The sequence below is a fragment of the Nuphar pumila genome, chromosome 5 (genome assembly GCF_984573655.1).
Source record: "Nuphar pumila chromosome 5, dmNupPumi1.hap1.1, whole genome shotgun sequence".
In the NCBI taxonomy this organism is placed as follows: domain Eukaryota; kingdom Viridiplantae; phylum Streptophyta; class Magnoliopsida; order Nymphaeales; family Nymphaeaceae; genus Nuphar; species Nuphar pumila.
In genome coordinates, this window is record NC_143253.1 from 110,079,472 (window position 1) to 110,087,091 (window position 7,620).

Below are 7,620 nucleotides of genomic sequence, written 5' to 3' on the forward strand. Positions count from 1 at the left end.
CAACTTAAACAAGGCCTAGATCAGTAGCACCAACTCGGCTCAATGACCGGCCATAAGCAAGTAAATGTAGTTCAATGTATGTACCCTTTTTTTTCTTACCGCTAACAAGAAAGTCATTAATGTAATGATAATGGGCTATTTACCCCAATGTCAGGCACAAGCAAACATGCCAACTTTACTTCCTAGTGTGTCATGGACTCAGGGATGCGTTATTCTGACTGCAATACCCTATATTCAACGACTCTAAACTTGATGTGCCAAATGCAAGCCTTCTCTCTACAAGGAAATCCACAATTGAGAATCTCTAACAAAGATTTTATTATCATTAATGATAATGATAAGGTTTCATCTTTTCTCCAATGGGCAACTATTTTGTGCTTTTGTTGTGTCAAGGTGTGAAATTAGGCTTTCTTATTTCTATTCTAGAAGTTAGGTTACATAACAAGAGGCTCAACCATATGGCATTTATCTAAGTAATATAACTCTAACAAGTACACCAAGCATCACTAGGGGTTGTTATCAAATCAAGGTTCTCAAGTTCAAATTTAGTTTAAGTTGGTAAATTTTTGTTTAAACTTCTTGATCAAACTAGTAATCTAAGCTCAAGCATGAATCTTGGGTTGTAAAAGTAATGAAGAACTCAAGCAAATTCATGTATATGCTTTTTTTTTCCTCCTCTTTGCCATAGATTTCTTTGTTGGTCCATATGTATTAAAAAAAACACAGTAGTCGAGCATAACTTTTAAATTGTTTTAGTTTATATTCTTAAAAATAGATTTTTGTAATGTTTTAATTATATGTGGAACTTGTTTTACTTTCACATAACTTTTAAAGTTTTTAGGTCTTATTTATTTGACCACACCCTTATGATGTGGCATCCAAAAGTGAAGGGTAGAAAACTCATTCAAAGGTTACTGACACAAATGAAACTATTTGAACTCAAAGTGGAAAAGTCAATCAAAAGTTCCTAACACAAATCAAATTATTTGAACTCAAAGTGAATCTTAAGATCAACCTGAATATTATGAATTATAGTCTAATTTAATGTTTAGTTGGCGTCATCAAGTTCTAAATACGTTAATAATAAAGATTTGTAATATGAAATACTTAATTGAAATTCAACACTAAATTGCACTACCTAAGATGTAGCAATAAAATCATTTATATAATGAATTATATATTTCATATTGAGCTCTAGCAATGGAATCCAATATTGAAAACCAATTCTTAAAGGCATTGAATAATATAACATAACACTACCACTACAAGAAAAATGGGTTTTAGCCGCATTAATATCTGCCACTAAATTATCAGTGAAAGTGCTTAGCAGCAGCAGTGTAAATGTTGCACCAATGTCATTATAATCCATAGTCACTGAGTATTAGTGGCAGAAGACTGTTTGTCGATAAACACAAATAGTGGCATTAATATTTTGATGTTGTTACTAATTACCCCTCACAAGGGCAACAAAATGTTACTTTTTCATGGTAGTCACCAACTTTTGCAACTAAAATTCAAAGTTGATAGCGACAATACACTATTGATAGTATATATCAAAACAATAGTGGCACTTTACACCTACTGCCAGAATAGTTCAAAAACATTAGTTGTCCCAATTTGCTAACTTTTTTGTGGCATTAGGCATAAGAGTGACTTTAAAATTGACAATATTTTTTTATTAGAAAATAATGTGAACACGATCTATACTTGTAGTTTTTAATATATATATATATATATATATATATATATATATATATATATATATATATATATCAAAGTAGCATTATAAAACAAACGCATGACATATTCAAACCCAAATGTCTATTGTAATAATATGTTGTCAACAAAAGAACATGTATATTATTAACAAATATTGAAATCAAATCATTGATTATTCCATGAGAATATTTTCATCTTGCTCAAAAGAAAATAACACAATCTCCCATATAACTCATACATGCTTCAATCCCCATGATGTCCCCTATTATAACTCATCTCTATATCTTCAAGTTCTTATTGATGCATCTATAGTCAGTAATCCATAAATTGAAATTGACTGATATATATATATATATATATATATGTCTAACACTCCATTACATGGGGGCAACTCCATCATTAAGCATATCATGGGTATCAACTTTCATCCTCAGCTTGAACAGTAGAAGTGCTTGAATTTAGAAGGTCATTGGCAATTCATGTAAGCATATGTGTTTACATGCATCTCGCAAGGCCGACACTGACTGCCCATTCATCAATTATGGCAATACTCCATTCACGAATACGGTAGGCAATGGTGCAAACATCAATAGGATAACCTGCAAAGTATGCCACAATTGAAATTATCCATGGAGTTAGTTGTGTGTACTTTATCTCATGTCACATGGTTACTTGAGGTCTTCACTTAGCATGTCTTCATTATGAAGATATGACCCTTTACTATAGATGCAAGACTATCAATGTGTGGACAATGCAATATCCATAACATCATCTACATTGTTCTTGATCCTGGTTATTTAAAACTTATCATTTATATGAGTGTATTTGTGTTTTTTAATGGTCTTAGAGTTTTGACATTGGTGGTCTATAATTATGGAATAAGTTTAGGGTGTTTGTGTGTGTATTGGCTACTTTGAAGAAATCTAAAAGCCTTCTTCAAACAAATATGAAGGATATGAGACCCTATATTCAACAATCCTAAACTTGATGTGTTAAACCAAGCCAATTTTACTTCCTAGTGTGTAATGGACTCATGGATGTGTTATCCTTACTATAAGACAATATATTCAATGACTCTAAATTCTATGTGCCAAATGCAAACCTTCTTTCTATAAGGATATCCATGTTTGAGAATCTCTAGCAAAGATTTTATTATCATTAGTGATAATAATAAAGTTTCATCTTCTTCTCTAGTAGAAAACTGTTTTGTGCTTCTATTTTATTGGAGTGTGAAATTAGGCTTTTTATTTCTCTTCTAGAAGTCAGGTTAGAGAACAAGGGGCTCAACCATATGACATTTAAATAATGTAACTCTACCAAGTAAACCAATCATTACTAGGGGTCAGTATCAAATCAAGGTTCTCAAGTTCAATTTTAGTTTAAGTTGGTAAAATTTTGTTTAAACTTCTTGATCAAACTAGTAATCCAAGCTCAAGCATGAATCTTGGGTTGTAAAAGTAATGAAGAAGAACTCAAGAAAATCCACAAATATGTTCTTTTTTCTCGTCCATTTTGCCATACATTTCTTTGTTTGCCCATATGTATTAACAAAAACATGGTAGTCGAGCATAACTTTTAAATTATTTTAGTTTATATTCTTAAAACTAGATCATTGTAATATTTTAATTATGTAGCACTTGTTTTACTTTCACATAACATTTTGGGTTTTTAGGTCTTAATTATTTGAGCATACCCTTATAGTGTTTTATTAAAAAGTGAGGGTTAGGAAACTCGTTCAAAGGTTACTGCCATGAATGAAATTATTTGAACTCAAAGTGGAAACTCAATCAAAAGTTCCTACCATAAATCAAGTTATTTCAAAAAGTGGAAAACTCAATCAAAAGTTCCTAACACAAATCAAATTATTTGAACTCAAAGTGGATCTTAAGATCTACATCAATATCATGAATTATATAAACCATGTAAATTATACCAATCTAATTTCATGTTTAGTCAACACTACCAAGTTTTAAATATGTTAATAACAAAGATATGTAATATGAAATACTTAAATGAAATTCAACACTAAATTGAGCTACTTAAGATGTAGCAACAAAATCATCCATATAATGAATTATATATTTCATATTGAACTCTAGCCATGGAATCCAATATTGAAAACCAAATCTTAAAGGCATTGAATAATTTGACATAACATTACCACTACAAGAAAAAGGGCTTTAGCCGCATTAATATCTGTCACTAAACTGTCGTTAAAAGTGCTTAGCAGCAATAACATAAATGTTGCATTGATGCCACTGTAAGTCACTCACAATGAGCATTAGTGGCAGAAGACTTTGTCAATAAACTTAAACAAAAAGCAGCATTAATATTGCTACTAATTGCACATGCTACGACCCATCACAACGGCATCAAAGAATTACTTTTTCAGAGCAGTCACCAGCTTATGCTACTAAAACTTAAAGCTAATAATGACAATACATTATTGCTCTTATATATTAAAACAATAGTAGTACTTTACACCTACTGCTAGAATAGTTCAAAAACATTGGTTGTCCCAAATTTCTAACTTTTTTTTGCATTAGGCATGGAAATGACTCAAACAAATATTGACAATATTTTTCTGCTAGAAAATAATTTAAACACTTGATCTATACTAGCAATTTCTAATGTTGATATATATATATATATATATATATATATATATATATATATATAAAATAGTAGCATTACAAAAGAGAAGCATTACATATTCAAACCCAAATGTTTGTTGTAATAATATGCTGCCAACAGAATAACATAGGCTTATATTATTAACAAATATTGAAATCAAATCATTGATTATTCCATGAGAATACTTCTATCTTGCATTCCCAAAATAAAATAACACAATCTTCCATATTATAACTCATGCATGCATGCTTCCATCCCCATAATGTCCCCTATTATAACTCATCTCTATATCTTTAAGTTTTGATTGATGCATCTATAGTCATTAAGAAATAAGTTGAAATTGACTCTGATGTATATGCCTAAGACTTCATTACATGAGGAAAACTCCATCATTAAGCATGTCCTAGGCATCAACTTCCATCCCCAGCTTGGATAGCACAAGTGCTTGCATATAGAAGGTTGTTGGTGATTCTTGTAAGCAGACTTGTGCTTGCATACATCTCACAAGGCTGACTCCAGCTGCTAGTTCATCAAGTATGACAATGCTCGATGCACGAATATGCTAGGCAATGATGCTAACATTAATAAGATAACCTGCAAAGCATGCCACAATTAAAATAAGCCATGGAATTAGTTGTGTGCATTTTATCTCATGTCACATGGATACTTGAAGTCTTCACTGAGCATGTTTTTTTTAAGAGAAAGCGAGGGTTAGGCAGACCCCTACCAGATTTATTAAAAACACAAGAAAATAAAGTAGGTTACATAGGGGGAACCCAATCCGAGTTCAAATTAGACCATTATCTGTCTACAAACGTAATGGCAGGGATAGCCAAAGTTCATGCACGATTATTGAGCTCTTTAGGGACAAAACTTATGATATTTCTTTGAAAAGAGAGAAGGCTTTGGGTAAGAAGCACTAATTGATTGTTATTTGTACCACTGCCTTCCATACTTTGGTTCACCATAATCACATAATTTCTCCTAGATGCTTCCACAATCACTCTAGAAGAAATAGAAATGAGAGCAAGAATTTTAATCCAACATCGAAAATCCCTGTCACCAAGAGGAGAGTGATTGGTGATCTGCCCTTCTTTGATAAGATGACATCAGAGTCCTGAATCACATAACTTGCATGCCATCATAAACGATGTACACTATAAATATTGACCTTAGTCCAAAAAATCAGAGGGGGAAATCCATGAACCAAAGTTCCACCATCGCCAAACCATCAGGTGATCCACTCCTGCACATATACGAACAACTTGCTCCCTCACTGCTATAAAACAACTCTTTTGAATCTGTTGGGGAGTGAAGATCTTCTTGTCAAAAATAGCTTTATTATGAGTACCCCATATTTTCCAAGCATTCACTTTAAAAACTACCATCCAAGTATGACACATCTTTTTAGATGGAAAATAGCAACATTTCCATTTTTGTAATGCATTAGGCATAGAGTCATATGGGTGATGCCAGATCCCAAACATACGGCTAATCATTGTCCATGATCGTTGGGTGACAGGATGAGATGAAAAGATGATCTATCAATTCTTCGGACAGAAAACACATCAATTGGCCGTAAAGAATCCAAGTTTTTTCAATCTATTTTGGCTCAATAGGCTATCTTCTAGTGCAAATAATAGTCACAACTGCCCTTGGAATGTAAAATTTACACCAAACCAGATGCACCAAGCGGTTGTTTCGAAGGTGTTGATGACTCTGTTGTCATGTTGCCTTTGAGGAGAGTATTAGAGTATTTTCAAACATGATGCAGTCTTGCACTTCCTGTCTGAGGTTTGATGCATGGAGATGATGCCCAACATCAGTAATAACTTGTTTAATATGACTATGGATATCATAGTTTGTGCCTTGTTTTGATGTTGCCATGTCAGCAAGTTTAACGAGTAACATAAACTGTATCGCCGAAGTAGTGATAGAAATATCAAGGAACTTAATTAGTGGTTGAGAACCACGCTATGGATTCAACCAAAATGATATTTGTTGTCCATTATCCACCTGCCATTTAACTTCACGTTGAATAAAACTTAGATCCTTGGTTAGACTGCACCAGCCATGAGAGCTATTTCTGGTAAGGTTTGGCAGCCATACTGAGTTCCTTTAGAAGTGCTTTCTTTGAATTAATCGCACCCAAGGATTAAGCTTATTTTAAAGAATGTCCCATCCCAACTTCGCTAGGCAAGCTGCATTATGATCTTGCTAGAAATTGATTACTAACCCTCCTTCCTCTTTATGCCAACAAACTTTGTCCCATGGGAGTAAGTGGAAGTGCTTTCTTGTGTCTAAGTCATACCACAAATGCTATGTCATGATTTGTTCTATAACTTGGCAGAGCAAAGCATGCCATCCAATAGATAAGAAAAGAAGCCAGACGGAGTTAATTAACACCAATCTTCCTGACATCGATAAGACTCTACTACTACAACACTCAAGTCACTTGCGAAACTTCATCACTAAGGGCTCACATAAAGATTTTTTCAGGAACCCTTTGAATAGAGGAAGGTCCAAGTATCGAATTGGCAAGGATGCTTGTTGCCACCCACATATATTAGCAATATGGTTAGTACGAGCCATGGATAAATGGAAAGGAATGAAAACTGATTTACTCGGGCTAACGAGCAATCCAGACTTATCTTTAAAATCATGATTAAGATTTAGGAACTCATATATAGACTATTTTTTATCGCATAGGAAAAATGAAGAATCATCAGTGAACAAAGAGTGACTCCAATAGAAACCATTTATTGCAAAATGATAGATTTTGCCTTCTTCCTTTGCCTAGAGAAGTCTGTGACTCAACCTTTCCATAACAGGAAGGAAAAAAAAGAGATAAAGGATCTCCTTGACAAACACCCATACTATAACCAAATTCAAGACCCAGTTCACCATTAATGACCATCGCAAACTTTGGAGAAGTGATGCATCACATGATACACTTGATCCAAAAGTTCGCAAACCCATATTGATGAAGTGTATCTTTCAGGAAATGCCTGTCTACATGATCATATGCTTTATCTAAGTCCATATTGAACATTATAGACGTTGATTTGCTATGAAATGGAGTCAACTAATTCATGAGCCAATAATATGCTTTCATGAATACCGCAACCCTTCAAAAAAGCCCTTTGATTGTGAGAAATGATTCACTGAAGTATTGGAGACATGTTATTCACCATAATTTTGGTGATGACCTTGTAAATAAAGTTACATAAACTGATAGGATGAAATTTGGCAAAAGTGTGAGCTTCC